We start from the raw sequence: 19,801 nt of genomic DNA, 5'->3' as shown, positions 1-19,801 counted from the left end.
TATAAGAAGTACCCATGATGCACTGATGTCATGACACTTCCAATCAGGGCTAAATAGGGACAAAAATCCCTCCTCCCATCAGGAAGTTGGATCTGAGATAAAAATCAGGGAATACAACCCCCAAACCTCTCCTTCCCCAATGAATATTTTGCCCCTTCATATCTACACCCCACATAACCTGCTTGCCAAAGAAACTCAAGGCAGCTACTAATGTGAGACTACTTGCTCTCCCCTTGAGAACATACTTTCATTTAGTAAAACCTTGCTTTGCTTTCTTGACCCCCCCCTGTTTTGTCTCTGAATTCTTTCTGTGAGGGGACAAGAACCTACCCTCTATTATCACTAAAAACTATTAATATCAATGAATAGGACAAGATATCAAGAGTGGGGAGAAATTCTTTCATAATACTTTACAACTTAAGTTCAGGTAAAATAAAAGTAAAACAGTTTAAGTTTATTCTACTGACAAATTATGGAAGGACATATACAAGATCCCTTCCACAATAATATAATGTAAATGTAAAATTAAAATTAAAATCATTATCTACAAATAAAAAATAAGGGTAGAAATATAGAAATACAAAATATGAAGTTCAGTTTGAGTTTTAAAGCTACCTTAAGGCCTCGCAGGTTAAACTTATAGAGTCCTTTCTTATCCTTACTCCATAATAAAGAGTAAATATTTATACTCTCATTTTCTATAATAAATATAGGTATGCTACGGGAGACATAAAGTCAAAGCATTTATTTATAAGTACCTTAATAAATACCATTCTCCTGCCTAATCATTTTACTGTAATGAACTTTAATCTGACAATAGATTGACTGTCTCTTTCCTGGATTTTTATGACGTGTAAATGATGCGATTATCAACTCAGACAGAAACATATACTGTTCTCTGTGTCAATGATAAAAGCGGAATAGAACCAAAGCTTCAAAAACTTTAATAGTTAACCATTTATAGGAAGTAGCACCTTTTAAATAAGTCAGTGTAAGGAATGTCAGGATGAAGTGCAGGAAACCTGGCTTCATACTGAGAATCTTTATCAGAGTGCCGAAGTCTTTTCACATGTGGCCCTTTATTGTAGTGTGAGGATCACAGGGAAAATAATTGCTAAATGGTACCTTCAGCTGATTCTCTATTTTGTCTTTATAGTTATGAAAAAGAAGATAAAAGGTAGTGCTCAATCTAGCAAGATCAGAGTTTATGGCTCCTGTTGGATGTTCGACTTGAACAGGTTAGATTTCCTAACAAACTGATGAAAAGTAAAGATGAACAACTTAAATCTTCTCTACTAAAATAATATTTCAGTGGAACATAAAGACATCACAATTATGTAATTAATATATTTTTTTATTTTTTGCTTTTGATTTACTCTCAGGTTATTAGGATATAAAACCATGTTTAACAATGGGGAAAAAAGAGAGAGAAAATATTTTAACCTAATAGAGAATGAAGACCGAGGTAATTAAAACAGAATTAAATAAGGAAGAGCAGAGACTCAGGCTGTGAAAAAACTTTAATAGAATCATTTGATTCACCTGAGTAAGTAATATAATTTAACACAAGTGTTTACTCAGAAAACTTTAGGTACTTGACAGAATTTGTCATCATTTGTTCTGAAATAGGTAATGTCAACCTTAGTGTATACTAGAAAGTAAGTAATTAAACTCCAATGGTGCTTGAACACACATATATATTCAGCTTAAAAAACAACACACAGAGTTTCAGAGTTTATCTTTGAGGGACGCCTATGGCAATACAAGTTTACCTCAGGAAACACAAGAAAAATCTCAAATAAACAGCCTAACCTTATACCTAAAGCAACTAGAGAAAGAAGAACAAATAAAACCCTGTTAGTAGAAGGAAAGAAATTATAAAGTTCAGAGCAGAAATAAATGAAATAAAGACTAAAAATAAAATAGAGAAAATCAATGAAACTAAAAGCTGGATCTTTGAAGAGATAAAACAAAATTGAAAAACATTTAGGCAGACTCATCAAGACAAAAAGGGAAAAGACGCAAATCAATAAAATTAGAATTGAAAAAGGAGAAGTTACAACTGACACCACAGAAACACAAAGGACCATAAGAGACTACTACAAGCAACTATATGCTAATAAACTGGAAAACCTAGAAATGGACGAACTCTTTGAAAGGTACAATCTCCCAAGACTGGACCAGGAAGAAATAGAAAATATAAACAGACCAATTACAAAATTGAAATTGAATCTGTGATTAAAATACTCCCAACAAACAAAAGGTCAGGACCACATGGATTCACAGGCAAATTCTATCAAACTTTTAGAGATGAGTTAACACCTACGCTTCTGAAACTATTTCAAAGCATTTTCAAGGAAGTAACACTCCCAAATTCATTCTATGAGGCTACCATCACCCTGATATCAAAACCAGACAAAGATACCACAAAAAAAAGAAAGTTAAAGGCCAATATCACTGATGAACATAGATGCAAAATTCCTCAACAAAATACTAGCAAGCAGAATCCAACAATACATTAAAAAGATCATACACTATGATCAAATGGGTTTTGTCAAAGTGATGCAAGGATTTTTCCGTATTGGCAAATCAATCCATGTGGTACACCACATTAAAAAATTGAAGAATAAAAACCATAAAATCATCTCAATAGATGCAGAAAAAGCTTTTGACAAAATTCAACACCGATTTATGACAAAAACTCTCCAGAAAGTGGGCTAAGAGGGAACCTACCTCAACATAATAAAAGCCATATATGTCAAACCAACAGCTGATATCATATTCAACAGTGAAAAGTTGAAAGGATTTTTTCTAAGATCAGGAAAAAGACAAGATGCCCACTCTTGCCACTTTTATTCAAAATAGTTTTGGAAGTTGTAGACATGGCAATCAGAGAAGTGAAATCCAAATTGGAAAAGAAGTAAAACTGTCACTGCTTACTGATGATATGATACTCTACATAGAAAATCCTAAAAATGCTATCAGAACACTACTAGAGCTCATCAGTGAATTCGGTAGAGTTTTAGTATACAAAATTATACACAGAAATGTGTTGCATTTCTATTCACTGTGGTGCTCCAAGGACAATGGTGTTTCAAGGACAAAGGACTACCCGCCTGAAAAAGTTTCAGTGTTACACCCCTTATTGGACTCTTAATTGCCCTCCTCACCATGTTGCAATGATTATGAAATTCCTGAGCCACCTGGGTGATGCTCACCTGGGCAACAGGACCTGTCCCAAATAAGGAAAGGCATCTGGCCTGTCCCACTCCCACCCTATAAAAGGAAGGTACATGTGCCTCAACCAATCAGTAAATGAAATTTTCACCTCGGACCATTCCTTTGTTTTCTGGCTATAAAAACTTATCAACAGCACAAGTTCAGGCTTGACTCTCCCAGACTACTAGGTAGTTGGCCCACTGTTCTGGCAGTGACCCTTCCCTCTAATAAATTCTATCTTCTTTACATTCTGCATTGTATCTGGAAATTCTTTTTGAACCCGTGTTCAGACCACGACATTCACTAACAATGGAAGACCAGAAAGAGAAATTAAGGAAACAATCCCATTTATCATCACATCAAAAAGAATAAAATACCTAAGAATAAACCTACCCAGGGAAGCAAAAGACCTGTACATAAAATACTGTAAAACACTGATGAAAGAATTTGAAGATGACACAAACAAATGGAAAGATATACTGTGTTCTTGGATTAGAAGAATCAATATTGTCAAAATGAGTATACTATCCAAGGCAATCTATAAATTCAATGCAATTCCTATCAGATTACCAATGGCATTTTTCAAATAACTAAACAAAATTTAAAAATTTGTATGGAAACACAAAATACCCCAAATAGACAAAGCAATTTGAGAAAGAAAAGGTGAAGCAGGAGGAATCAGGCTTGCTGACTTCAGACTATACTACAAACCTACAGTAATCAAAACTGCATGGTACTGACACAAAAACATAAATATAGACCAATAGAACAGGAAAGAAAGCCCAGAAATAGACCCAACACTTATGATCGATTAATCTATGACAAAGCACGCAAGAATATACAATGGAGAAAAGATCCTCTCTTTAATAATTGGTGCTGGTAAAACTGGACAGCTCCATGTAAAAGAATGAAATTAGAACACTCTCTAACATCATACACACGAATAAACTCAAAATCCATTAAAGACCTAAATGTGAAACAACATAATACAAAATTCTAGAGGAAAACATAGAACACTCTTTGACATACAGCAGCAGTATCTTTTAGGATCTGTCTCCCAGAGTAATGGAAATAATAAAATGAAATGAATGGGACCTAAGTAAACTTAAAAGATTTTGCACAGCAAAGGAAACCATAAACAAAACAAAAAGCCAACCTACCAAATGGGAGAAAATATTTGGAAACAATGTGACCAACATGGGATTAATCCCCAAAACATGCAAACAGCTCATACTGCTCAATAACCCAAAAAACAAATAACCCAGTCAAAAAATGGGAAGAAGATCTAAATAGACATTTCACCAAAGAAGACATAGAGATGGCCAACAGGCACATGAAAAGATGTTCAACATCACTAATTATTAGAGAAATGCAACTCGAAACTATATTTATCACTTCACACTAGTCAGAATGGCCATCATGAAAAAGTCTATGAGGACCATCAAGATGGCGCAGGATTAAGATGTGGAGATCTCCTTCTTCCCAACAAATACATCAAAAATACATCTACATGTGGAACAACTCCTACAGAACACCTACTGAACGCTGACAGAAGACCTCAGAATTCCCAAAAGGCAAGAAAATCCCCACGTACCTGGGTAGGGCAAAAGAAAAAAGAAAAAACAGACAAAAGAATAGGGATGGAACCTGTACCTCTGAGAGGGAGCTGTGAAGGAGGAAAAGATTCCACACACTAGGAAGCCCCTTCACTAGTGGAGATGGGGGTGGGAAGGGGAGAAGCTTCAGAGCCACAGAGGAGAGTGCAGCAACAGGGGTGCAGAGGGCAAAGTGGAGAGATTCATGCACAGAGGATCAGTGCCAACCAGTACTCACCAGCCTGAGAGGCTTTTCTGGTCACCCGCTGGGGCAGGTGGGGGCTGGGAGCTGAAGTTCAGGCTTCAGAGGTCACATCCCAGGGAGAGGACTAGGGTTCACTGTGTGAACACAGCCTGAAGGGGGCTAGTTCACCACAGTTAATGGTGAGGGAGTCTGGGAAAAAGTCTGGAACTGCCTAAGAGGCAAGAGACCATTGTTTCAGGGTGTGCAAGGAGAGGGGATTCAGAGCACCACCTAAATGAGCTCCAGAGACAGGCAGGAGCTGAGGCTATCAGTGCCAACACCAGAGACAGGCGTGCAACACTAATGCTGCTGCTGCAGCCACCAAGAAGCCTGTGTGCAAGCACAGGTCACTATCCAAACCTCCCCTCCCAAGAGCCTGTGCAGCCTGCTATTGCCAGGGTCCTGTGATCCAGGGAACACACAGCATGCCCCAGGCTGTTGCAACGTCATGCTGGTCTCTGCCACTGCAGGCTCGTCCTGTATTCTGTACCCTTCCCTCCCCCCAGTCTGAGTGAGCCAGAGCCCCCAAATCAGCCACTCATTTAACCCCCTCCTGTCTGGGTGAGGAAAATATGCCTGAAGGAAACCTATACAAAGAGGCAGGGCCAAACACAAAGCTGAACCCCAGGAGCTGTGCAAACAAAGAAGAGAAAGGGAAATTTCTCTGTGCAACTTCAGGAGCAGCAGATTAAATCCCCACAATTAACTTGATGTACCCTGCATCTATAGAATAACTGAATAGACAATGAATCATCCCAAAACTGAGGCAGTGGACTTTGGGAGCAACTGTAGACTTGGGGTTTGCTTTCTGCATCTAATTTGTTTCCAGTTTTATGTTTATCTTAGTTTAGTATTTAGAGCTTATTATCATTGGTATATTTGTTTATTGACTTGGTTGCTCTCTTCCTTTTTTTAATATATATATATTTTTTTTCCTTTTTCTCTTTTTGTGAGTGTGTATGTGTATGTTTCTTAGTGTGATTTTGTCTATATAGGTTTGCTTTTACTATTTGTCCTAGGGTTCTCTCTGTCCGTTTTTTTTTTTTTTTTTTTTGTATAGTTACTAGGGCTTGTTATCATTGGTGGATTTGTTTATTGGTTTGCTTGCTCTCTTCTTTTATTTTTAATTACATTTTTATTTTTATTTTAATAGCTGTATTTTCTTTTTTTCTTTTCTTTTCTCCCTTTTCTTCTGAGCTGTGTGGCTCACAGTGTCTTGGTGCTCCAGCCTGGTATCAGGCCTGAGCCTCCGAGTTGGGAGAAGAGTTTAGGACATTGGTCCACCAGAGATGTCCCTACTCCTCATAATATTAATTGGCGAGAGTTCTCCCAGAGATCTCCATCTCAACGCTAAGACCCAGCTCCACTCAACCACTAGCAAGCTCCAGTGCTGGATAGCCCATGCGAAACAACTAGCAACAGAGGAACACAACCCCACCCATTAGCAGAGAGGCCGCCTAAAATCATACTAAGTTCACAGACGCCTCAAAACACACCACCAGATGTGCACACCAGAAAAAATAGATCCAGCCTCACCCACCAGAACACATTCACTAGTCCCCTCCACCAGGAAGCCTACACAAGATACTGAAACAACCTCACTCACTGGGGGCAGGCACCAAAAACAACTGGAACAATGAACCTGCAGCCTGCAAAAAGGAGACCCCAAACACAGTATGTTAAGCAAAATGAGAAGACGGAGAAACACACAGCAGATGAAGGAGCAATGTAAAAACCCACCAGACCAAACAAATGAAGAGGAAATAAGCAGTCTACCTGAAAAAGAATTCAGAGTACTGATAGTAAAGATGATCCAAAATCTTGGAAATAGAATGGAGTAAATACAAGAAATGTTTAACAAGGACCTAGAAGAACTAAAGAGCAAACAAACAAAGATGAACAACACAATAAATAAAATTAAAAATTCTCTAGAAGGAATCAATAGCAGAATAACTGATGCAGAAGAATGGATATGTGAGTGGAAGATAAAATAGTGGAAATAACTACCACAGAGCTGAATAAAGAAAAAATAATGAAAAGAATTGAGGACAGTCTCAGAGACTTCTGGGACAACATTAAGCACACTAACATTTGTATTATAGAGGTCGCAGAAGAAGAAGAGAAAATGAAAGGGGCTGAGAAAATATTTGAAGAGATTACAGTTGAAAACTTCCCTAATATGGGAAAGGAAATAGTCAATCAACTCCAGGAAGTGCAGAGAGTCCCATACAGGATAAATCCTGTAGGAGGATTTACACCTAAGGAGAAACACACCAAGACACATATTAATCAAACTATCAAAATTTAAATACAAAGAAAAAATATTAAAAGCAGCAAGGGAAAATCAACAAATAACATACAAGGGGATCTCCTTAATGTTAACAGCTGATCTTTCAGCAGAAACTCTGCAAGCCAGAAGGAAGTGGCAGGACACATTTAAAGTGATGAAGGAGAAACACCTACAACCAAGTTTACTCTACCCAGCAAGGATCTCATTCAGATTTGATGGAGAAATTAAAACCTTTACAGACAAGCAAAAGGTAAAAGGATTCACACCAAAAAACCAGCTTTACAACAAATGCTAAAGGAGCTTATCTAGGCAGGAAAAACAGGAAAAGAATAAGACCTACGAAAACAAATCCAAAACAATTAAGAAAAAAGTAATAGGAACATACATATCAATAATTACCTTAAATGTAAATGGATTAAATGCTCCAACCAAAAGACACAGACTAGCTGAATGGATACAAAAAAAGACCTGTATAAATGCTGTATACAAGAGACCCACTTCAGACCTATGGACACATATAGACTGAAAGGTAAGGGATGGAAAAATTTTCCATACAAATGGAAATAAAAAGAAAGCTGGAGTAGCAATTCTCATATCAGATAAAATAGTCTTTAAAATAAAGACTATTACAAGAGAGAGAGAAGGACACTGCATAATGATCAAGGGATCAATCCAAGAAGAAGATATAACAATTGTTAATATTTATGTACCCAAAATAGGAGTACATCAATACAAAAGGCAAATGTTAACAGCCATAAAAGGGGAAATTGACAGTAACACAATAATAGTAGGGCACTTTAACACCCCACTTTCACCAATGGACAGATAATCCAAAATGAAAATAAGGAAACACAAGCTTTAAATAACACATTAAACAAGATGGACTTAATTGATATTTATAGGACATTCCATCCAAAAAAAACAGAATTCACTTTCTTCACAAGTTCTCACGGAACATTCTCTAGAATAGATCATTTTGTGGGGTCACAAATCAAGCCTTGGTAAATTTAAGAAAACTGAAATCGTATCAAGTATCTTTTCCAACCACAACACTTTAAGACTAGATACCAATTACAAGGAAAAAACTGCAAAAAATACAAACATGTGGAGGCTAAACAATACGCTACTAAATAACTAAGAGATCAGTGAAGAAATCAAAGGAGAAATCATAAAATACCTAGAAAAAAATGACAATGAAAACACGAGGACCCAAAACCTATGGGATGCAGCAAAAGCAGTTCTAAGAGGGAAGTATAGACAATACAATCCTGCCTCAAGAAACAAGAAACATCTAAAATAAACAATCTAACCTTAAACCTAAAGCAATAAGAGAAAGAAGACCAATAAAACCCCAAAGTTAGCAGAAGGAAAGAAATCATAAAGATCAGGTCAGAAATAAATGAAAAAGAAATGAAGGAAATGATAGCAAAGATCAATAAAAAAAGATGGTTCTTTGAAAAGATATACAAAACTGATAAACTACTAACCAGACTGATCAAGAAAAAAAGGGAGAACTCTCAAATCAACAGAATTAGAAATGAAAAAGTAACAACTGACACTGCAGAAATACACAGGATCATGAGAGATTACTACAAGCAACTATATGCCAATAAAATGGACAACCTAGAAGAAATACATAAATTCTTAGAAAAGCGCGACCTTACACGACTGAACCAGGAAGAAATAGAAAATATAAACAGACCAATCTCAAGCACTGAAAATTAAACTCTGATTAAAAATCTTACAACAAACAAAAGCTCAGGACCAGATGGCTTCACAGGCGAATTCTATCAAACATTTAGAGAAGAGCTAACACCTATCCTTCTCAAACTCTTCCAAAATATAGGAGAACACTTAGGAACACTTCTAAACTCATTCTGCGATGCCAAAATCACCCTGATACCAAAACCAGAAAAAGATGTCACAAACAAACAAAACTACAGGCCAATATCACTGATGAACATCGATGCAAAAATGCTCAACAAAATACTAGCAAACGGAATCCAAGAGCACATTAAAAGGATCATGCACCATGAACAAGTGGGGTTTATCCCAGGAAGGCAAGGATTCTTCCATATAGGCAAATCAATCAACGTGATACACACATTAACAAATTGAAGGAGAAAAACCACATGATCATCTCAATAGATGCAAAAAAAGCTTTCAATAAAATTCAACACCCATTTATGATAAAAACCTTCCAGAAAGTAGGAATAGAGGGAACTTACCTCAACATAATAAAGTCCATATATGACAAACCAACAGCCAACATTGTTCTCAGTGGTGAAAAACTGAAACCATTTCCACTAAAATTAGGAACAGGACAAGGGTGCCCACTCTCACACTATTATTTAACATAGTTTTGGAAGTTTCAGCCACAGCAATCAGAGAAGAAAAAGAAATAAAACGAATCCAAACCAGAAAAGGAGTAAAACTGTCACTCTTTGCAGATGACCTGATACATTGAGAATCCTAAAGATGCTACCAGAAATCTACTAGAGCTAATTAATGAACTTGGTAAAGTAGCAAGATACAAAATTAATGTACAGAAATCTCTTTCATTCCTATACACTAATGCTGAGAAATCATAAAGAGAATTTAAGGAAACATTCCCATTTACCATTGCAACAAAAAGAATAAAATACCTAGCAATAAACCTACCTAATGAGAAAAAAGACCTATATGTAGAAAACTATAAGACACTGATGAAAGAAATTAAAGGTGATACAAACAGATGAAGAGATATACCATGTGCTTGGATTGGAAGAATCAGCATTTTGAAAATGACTATACTACCCAAAGAAATTTACAGATTCAATGCAATCCCTATCAAACTACCAATGGCATTTCTCACAGAACTAGAACAATAAATTTCACAATTTTTATGGAAAGACAAAAGATCCCGAATAGCCAAAGCAATCTTGAGAAAGAATAACGGAGCTGGAAGAATCAGGCTCCTGGACTTCAGACTATACTACAAAGCTACAGTAATCAAGAGAGTATGGTACTGGCACAAAAACAGCTATATAGATCAATGGAACAGGATAGAAAGCCCAGAGATAAAACCCACACACATATGGTCACTTTATCTTTGATAAAGCAGGTAAGAATATATAATGGAGAGCAGACAGCCTCTTCAATAATGGTGCTGGGAAAACTGGACAACTACATGTAAAAGAAAGAAATTAGAACAATTCCTAACACCATACACAAAATAAACTCAAAATGGATTGAAGACCTAAATGTAAGGTCAGACACTCTAAATCTCTTAGAGGAAAACACAGGCAGAACTCTTTATGACATAAATCACAGCAAGGTCCTTTTTGACACATCTCCTAGAGAAAGGGAAATAAAAGCAAAAATAAACAAATGGTACTTAATGAAACTTAAAAGCTTTTGCATAGCAAAGGAAACCATGAACAAGATGAAAAGACAACCCTCAGAATGGGAGAAAATATTTACCAATGAAGCAACTGACAAAGGATTAATCTTCAAAATATACAAGCAGCTCAATATCAACAAAACAAACAACCCAATCTAATAATGAGCAGAAGACCTAAGTAAACATTTCTCCAAAGAAGATATACAGATTGCCAACAAACACATAAAAGAATGCTCAGCATCACTAATCATTAGAGAAATGCAAATCGAAAATACAATGAGGTGTCACCTCACACTGGTCAGAATGCCCATCATCAAAAATGTGCAAACAGTAAATGCTGGAGAGGATGTGGGGAAAAGGGAACCCTGTTGCACTGTTGGTGGGAATGTAAATTGATACAGCCTCTAGGAAGAACAGTATGAAGGTTCCTTAAAAAAGTAAAAATAGAAGTACCATACGACCCAGCAATCTGACTCCTGGGCATATACCCTGAGAAAACCGTAATTCAAAACGAGTCATGTACCACAATGTTCATTGTAACACTATTTACAATAGCCAGAAGATGGAAGCAACCTAAGTGTCCATCGACAGATAAATGGATAAAGAAGATGTGGCACATATATACAATGTGATATTACTCAGCCATAAAAAGAAATGAAATTTAGTTATTTGTAATGAGGTGGAGTCTGTTATACAGAGTGAAGTAAGTCAGAAAGAGAAAGACAAATACCGTATTCCAGCACATATATACGGAATCTATAAAAAAAAAAAAAAAATCAAAAAAACAACGTTTTGAAGAACCTAGGGGCAGGACAGGAATAAAGACACAGGCATAGAGAATGGACTTGAGGACATGGGAGGGGGAAGGTAAGCTGGGACGAAGTGAGAGAGTGGCATGGACATATATACATTACCAAATGTGAAATAGATAGCTAGTGGGAAGCAGCTGCATTGCACAGGGATATCACCTCGGTGCTTTGTGACCACCTAGAGATGTGGGATAGTGAGGGTGGGAGGGAGATGCAAGAGGGAGGAGATATGGAGATATATGGATACGTATAGCTGATTCACTTTGTTATAAAGCAGAAACTAACACACCATTATAAAGCAATTATTCTCCAATAAAGTTGTTAAAAAAAAGTCTACAAATATTAAATGCTGGAGAGGTGTGGAGAAAGCGGAACCCTCCTACAGTGTTGGTGGGAATGTAAATTGGTACAGCCACTAATGAGAACAGTATGGAAGTTCCTTAAAAAGCTAAAAATAGAGCTACCAGCAATTCCACTCCTGGGCACATATCTGGAGAAAACAATAATTTAAAAGATACATGCACCCCAATGTTCATTTCTGCACTATTTACAATAGCCAAGACATGGAAGCAACCTAAATGCCCATCAACAGATATATGGATAAAGATGTATATATATATATATACACACACACACACACACACACACACACACATATATATATTACTCATCCATAAAAAAGAATGAAATTATGCCATTTGCAGCAACATAGGTGAACCTGGAGATTATCATACTAAACAAAGTAAGCCAGGCAGAAAAAGAAAAATATCATATGATATCACTTATATGTGCAATCTAAAAAATAATGATACAAATGAAATTATATACAAAACAGAAATAGACCCACAGACATAGAAAACAAACTTATGGTTACCAAAGATGAAAGGTTGGGGGGAAAAATAAATTAGGTGTTTGGGATTAACATATACACACTACCATATTTAAAGCAGATAATCAACAAGTACCTACTCTATAGCACAGGGGACTATTCTCAATATTTTGTTATAATCTATAAGGGAAAATGATCTGAAAATGTATATATATATATAATTGAATTACTTTGCTGTACACCTGAAACTAACACAACATTGTAAATCAACTATACTTCAATAAAAAAAGAGCTTATCTCTCTTTGTACCTTAATTGACAGTCTCTGACACATGAAAAATTAAGTAAATTCATGCTTCATATTTATGTATTCATTTAGTTATTGTCTGCTCTATTATAGAAATATTATAAGGTGGCTAAATATTATTTTAATGTTTATAACATTCATATTTTTGAGTAAATAATAATATTCTAAATCACAAGGTTTCTCAAAACTCAGAGCATTTTAATGGTTATTTCATTAATAACTATTGCTTATTAATTATTATTAATGGCTAGACTTCAGTGCAGTACAACCAATATTTTTTAAGTTTCACATGCACTGATAGGCAAAGTGTAGTAAGGAATCTAATCTGAATAATGTTACCTTTGATAGATGGAGTTCACACTATCCCAATGTATTGAAGCGTAAATGTATCAATACTTAGTTTATGATGTGACTATTTGAAAGTATTATATGAACAGATTTACATATTGCTTTACAAACTTCAGAGTTAATATACAATGATGAGCTGTACTTCACATAAATTTAAATTCAATACATTGTTTATATGAACTGATTGATATCCAGATTAACTTTCCTAAAATGGTCAATAATATTTTTTTAAGATAGATAACCTAAAATTTTACCTAAATTTTATTGAAAAAATAAAGTGTACATTACTATGTGAACACCTCAATTACTGCAGTACTCAATGGAAATCTTTCTAGAGTATTAAGTGTCAACAGTTTTAATCAATTCTGAAATAATTCTTGACCAGGTCAGTGAAAATGACTTTCCAGTTATTTATATAAGATTAATGTCTTATGCATCAATAATTAATTCTCAGCATTTTTATGTTTTAAGAGACAGGGTTGGAATGTATAGACTTTAGAAAAATGAGAAACAAAACAAACAAAAACACACTTCTCATCGCACCTGAACTCTCAACTAGGTGTGAATTCTAAGGACTAATGACCTAACTTCACTTCGTTTCTTATTTTTAAAATAAAGATAAATGAACATTTCATAGAAAAGTACAGAAGAACATGTAGCACATTGATTTTTACATAGAACATGCTAGATAACATATAAAATACTCATTTACCTACTTTTTTCTTTTTTTTTTTTTTCTAGGAAAGTGGCCTTTCTTAAGTTTTTGTTGCAGTTCAAATGGAAGAGATTAATAATGAAAGCATAAAAATATTCACTATTTTACTTGTATTATTATAGTATGTATTACATTTGCAAAGTTGGTAATACGAACTCAGAGTTTTAAGTCAGCATGAAGTATGTAATTGTCATTGTGAATGCAAAGCACCTAAAAATTAGAAGCTTAAATATGAAAAATAAAGACGATAGTTAATGTGCCATCAAGTTCATGTTCATCATGTGCTACATACCTAGATGCTGAGGGCTGAGAGAGAAGTTTTACACACACACACAATCTATCTTCTGATATATTTTCGTGATGGTCTATTCCATGAATTTTCAGTCTGTAAATGATGTAATTTAATATAAACTTATGACCAGTAAGTGTCAAGGTATACTAAGCTTAAATGTGTAAAAACAGCTTCAGAGGACTAGTGAACAAATGAAAAATGCTAAAACAGCTGAAACTATTGTTTTATCTTTCACTGAATTCTGTTCACATTATTTTACTCTTGCCGCCAAATCAATGTTTATCCCTTTGATATCTGTTTGTTCTTTCATTCATACACAATAACTCTCCCATGAATTCTTTAAACAGCGGAAGTAGTAGTAGTAGTTTGGATTCCTTATACTTAAGTCTCTAGTTTACAACTCAAATTTACCTATCAAATTAGAAAAAAAGTTATTATGTTTCTCTATTTACACATTTATGGCTAAAATACAGGATACGCAGAGAACTTATGAGTTTGTGTGTACTGCTTATTTCTTTTTTTTTTAAGATTTATTGATTGATTGATTGATTGATTGATTGCTATGTTGGGTCTTCGTTTCTGTGCTAGGGCTTTCTCTAGTTGCGGGAAGCGGGGGCCACTCTTCATCGCGGTGCGCGGGCCTCTCACTATCGCGGCCTCTCTTGTTGCAGAGCACAGGCTCCAGACGCGCAGGCTCAGCAGTTGTGGCTCACGGGCCCAGTTGCTCCATGGCATGTGGGATCCTCCCAGACCAGGGCTCGAACCCGTGTCTCCTGCATGTATTAGCAGGCAGATTCTCAACCACTGCGCCACCAGAGAAGCCCCTGCTTATTTCTTCTATGTGGTTTCCTGGATTATATTTTTATTTAAAACATAAATTGTAAGATAAATATTCTTTTTCAAATCATAAAAGAGCTTAAGACTTGCTAATTTATATAACAATTATGTAAGGAAAATAAAAGAATCCCTATTTCATCAGTAATATATTCAGTGTGTTTTTATTTACTTTTCTTCTTGGTAATTATATTATTAAATAGCTATTAACAGAATATCTGGCTTATTATAATAATGATGCATTTGTATTAACTATTTAATGTGTAAAAATTGTATTACATAAAATGTATTTAACTACTTTTCTATTTAGTAAATTTTCAATGCAAGAACTCACTGGAATATTATTTAACATTGTAAAAATAGTTCTAAACATAACAATGTCTCAGGCATATGAAATCAATTTATAAAATAAAAGTGAAATTTTAATGTTTATTATAAGTAAAATATATTGCATCAGTAATGGAGGAGTATTTCAACTTTAAACAGAAAGAAAATATAATAATCATCACCAGGTAACCAAAATGAGAAAAATAATAATATATAATTATTCATTCAAACAATACTTTGGTTATATTTTCTTCTAATAATAAAAGACAATCCTAAGATTTACCATCCTAAGAATTTATGCATTAATATTTGCCAGACATTTAAGAATAATTGTGTAGCATATTTTTTAGGAATTTAAGAATTTTTCAAAAAAAAAAGATAAAACATTTTAGATTTCAATTTAGAACAATTATTGTAAAATATCTGATTTATTCTCATGATTTACTTTTGCTTTCCCCACACATCACCATCAGCCATCAGACATTTGGTCCTGTCCAAAACATCCATGGAGATATTTGGTCTACACCAAAAGATCTTCGTTGCCAAAAATCAGGCCTCTGTTCACCGGTGATGAATAGAAATGGGGAGACAGATATTTGGAGGAATAGAAAAGAGTAGTTTTATTACTTTACCAGGCAAAGGAGGCCACAGCAAGCTAATGCCCTCAAGACTGTGCCCCACTTCCTGGAAAATAGGAAGGGGTCTTAGAATTTCTGGGTGAAAAATAGGGCTGCAGAAAAGGATCTGGGCTGATATAGTGTTGCATTCTTCTTTCCTCCTGGAGACATTGAGATCATTAGGCCTGGAGTCAGGTGGTTCTGGAATAGGTTCTGGTGGTCCTCGGGGTTACTGTTCTGTGACTTTCTTTCTGGAATGAAGAATGCTTACAAAGGAAAGGAGTGTTAGGGAGTGTTGTCTTGGAGAAGTAAACATCAGGTGCATAGTACAACCTTAACTACAGGGCAATCATTTTCAGAGTGCAATTAACCAAGAAAGATTGGGGAAAAAATCTGTAGGAGGAGACTTGTTGAATGGGTGGAAAGAATAAGGGCTGAATAAGGGTTAACAAAATGGGAGCACCTCAACTAATTGCTGCTACAGCATCCTTGGTATTGGTCCTGTCCAAAACCATTTAACATGGACCAAATATACTCATGGACATTTTGGATAGGACTAAATATTAAGGACCTTTTGATATGGACCAAATATTTTTTGGTCCAAATGTCTTATGGACATTTTGGATAGGATCAAAGGTACTGCAAGGATTGCAATCTCCAGCCTGATGAAAAAACCTGGGATTGTATAATGACTGATGTGGTGATCTGAGTTTTAATTCCTTTTCAAGTATTATGATATCTTGGCCAATATATTAATAATATATTTCTCCCTTACCTATTTTGAAATCCTTAGTCGTTAACTGTTTTAAAAGATTTGGAATAATTTCACTCAATCTGCATAAAAACTTTAGGCAGTGGATGTTAATTACCATTTTATAAATGAAGGCATTAAGTTTCAGAGAGTTTAAATAGCTTAGTCAGTGTTATTCCAGAAATAAAATAGGCAGAGTAAAAATGTCTTTGTTCTGTCATTTTCCTTATGTATAGGGTTTTTTCCCTATCAGCCTGTACACACCTTCATTTCAGGAAGAAAGTAGGGGATGAGAAAAGAAAAGAAACCATAACTCTCTGCCACTCTAACTTTACATCTTCTCTCACATCAACTTCTTTAAAAAGTGTTATATTGCAGTTTATAAATTCAAATGCCTAAAAAGGTCATTTGAGAATATTATGAGTGAAGAATTCCAGTATTGATAGAGATAAAATTGAGAGTGCATGGCCCTGATCAACCCTGTCAAATACTGTTTCAAGCAAATGTGGTCAGAGATTGATAAATATTCCAATTTTTCATAGGGAACCATAAATCTAAGGTTTTATGCAAAATCTCTTAATTTTAAATAGTGAGTCAAAAAATTAAAACCAATTTATAATTTCCTATCTATGATCTATGATCAGTACATTTACTTCCCTCAGATTATTCACGGCTTAACTCTCTGACATCTGGAGTATGCCACCAACATTCCACAGTAATGGAAGTTGGCAATGACTTACATATCATCTTCTCATACATTTTAATTCACATCTTAACTGATTGATCAGCAGTTTAGAACTGTCCTTACATATGTTTATTGAAAGATTACTTAGTCACTAAAAAAAAAGGATAATTATGTAACATGACAGAAGTGCTAGTTATCCCTACAATGGCAATCATTACAGTATATAAATGCATCAAATTAACGTGTTGTACACCTTAAATTTATACAATGTTATATGTCAAATAAACTTCAATAAATGTTTTTAAAAAATAAAGATTCCTTCACTTGGCTTTCTATCTATCTCTACTCTCCCCTGTCAAGCTCACCTGTTACCACATTTTGTTTATCATCTGTCATGCCAGTAAGTCCTAACCTTAAGCATTAGCACAGATTCCTGGTTGGCCTTTAAAGGAACAGTTGTTTATCTGCATATTCATGTACACAGGTGATAGCTTAAGTGTTAATTTGCCAAACATAGGCCTGGTAGTTAAGCTACTTTTGTTTAGCCTCAGTAAATATCATTATACTTTTTATAATACTTTATTTTTGTTTCACACCTTTATTGTTTTATTTTACCTTTAATTATATAATCATCTCTTTGGATAATGTATCCCCTACTAGACTGCAGCATCTATGGGGACATTAATTTTGTCTTTTATCTTTATTGTGACATCTTAACATATGCTTTTGGGCATGTCTTATTTTTCAGTAAGCAATTTTTTACCTCTCAGCTCCAAATTTATCCTTCAATATATGCTCTGTCATATTGGGAGGAATGCTTCCTGTATGTATTTCTTCACAGTGAGCACGGTGTTGTGTTCTCAGTAGAGGGTGCTGGAGGGATATTGCAGGATGAAGGAGCTCCTAGGTGGCTTCTGGCTGCTCACAGCAGTGGGCTCTGTGGGCATGAGAACATTCTGAGGTGCTCTACCCCTGACAGAAAGTCGCTCAGCAACATGACAGCCCAGGTTTGACCTAGTGATAATCTTTCCACAGTCCTTTCTACACTCCACCCTTCCTGTCCACACAGGTGTGCTGATTCCCCACTGGCTCAGCAGTACCTCATTTTGCCATTGGCCCTCAGCTTCTGCACACTCCCGCCTAGGTCCACTAAATGAGATTCCGCTGTGTGCCACCTGTTATGAGCATGGTTGCTTTCTGCTTGTCCAGTCATTGTAGACTAGTTGGACCCAGATAAATCAGTGAAGTTCTCTGCTGTTCAGTGGGCTACAACTTCACTTTTTCCAAGAACCCTCTTGCAAAGGGGGAGATTCCAGGGAGTTTGATAGAGTTTAACACACTTACCCAACAGGTACTGATTATCTATCTTTAACTTCTATAGGGTGTGACAAGGTCTGCATTGTACCAACAATCATAAAGTTGAAGGTTTCACAATCATATGAATGTGATTCAGATAATGAGCGGCCAAACTACATACATACTCACATGTATATGCTCTCACTACACATATGCCCAAAGATATTTGTTTCAGCAATCCATGTAATAGTAAAAACTTGAAGAAAATCTAAATATTGACCAATAGAAAATAAATTATGACATGTTGTTGGTAGACACTATTTTTGGTTACCTAGCCAGTCCCAATAAACCACCCTCTTTGCCATTTTACCATAGAAAATAAACAAACAATTCTTAAGTGTCATTTTTTTTTTTTGTCTTGGAATGACCATGCAAATTATATCTTAGCCAGTGTGATTTGAAGAAGATCTGTTGTGAAGCTTCTGAGAAAGTTATTTCTCTATATATAGAGAGAAATAAGTGAAGGGGTTCTTACTACCTATGTATTTGCTCCTTAAGAATGAGGGCATGATGCAGTGAATTGAAACCACTACCTTCTAATTATGAGGCAAATCTAAGGATAAATGCTAAGAACCTCTGATAGAAAGAGGTGGAACTGGCTTCATTATTACGTTATTTAGCTACAGACTTGCTACCTCCAAATCCTCATTATTTGAGAAATAATCACCATTTAAATTGAGGTTTGTTGAAAATTTCTAATAAGTAAAACTGAATGAATCCTCAACTTATTCCATATTTATTTGGTAGACTCTGAAACAACACAAAGATTATACCATACTCAAATGCATCAATGTCAATAAATCTTAAAGGTCAAATACTGAGTAAGAAAGTACACTGGTATATATGTTGGAATTTAGTAATCAATACAAAATTAAAAAGTACCTTACACCAGTCAGAATGACCATCATCAAAAAGACTACAAATAATAAATGCTGGAGAAGGTGTGGAGAAAAGGGAACCCTCCTACACTGTTGGTGGGAATGTAAATTAGTACAACCACTATGGAGAACAGTATGGAGGTTCCTTTAAAAGCTAAAAATAGAAATACCATATGATCCAGCAATTCCACTTTGGGGCATATATCCAGAGAAAACCATAGTTGGAAAAGATACATGCATCCCAATGTTCATTGCAGCACTATTTACAACAGCCAAGGCATGGACGCAGCCTAAATGTCCATCAACAGAGAAATGGATAAAAAA

This window comes from Eubalaena glacialis, chromosome 16 (assembly GCF_028564815.1).
Source record: "Eubalaena glacialis isolate mEubGla1 chromosome 16, mEubGla1.1.hap2.+ XY, whole genome shotgun sequence".
Taxonomy (NCBI): domain Eukaryota; kingdom Metazoa; phylum Chordata; class Mammalia; order Artiodactyla; family Balaenidae; genus Eubalaena; species Eubalaena glacialis.
Note: the sequence above shows the minus strand (reverse complement) of the source record.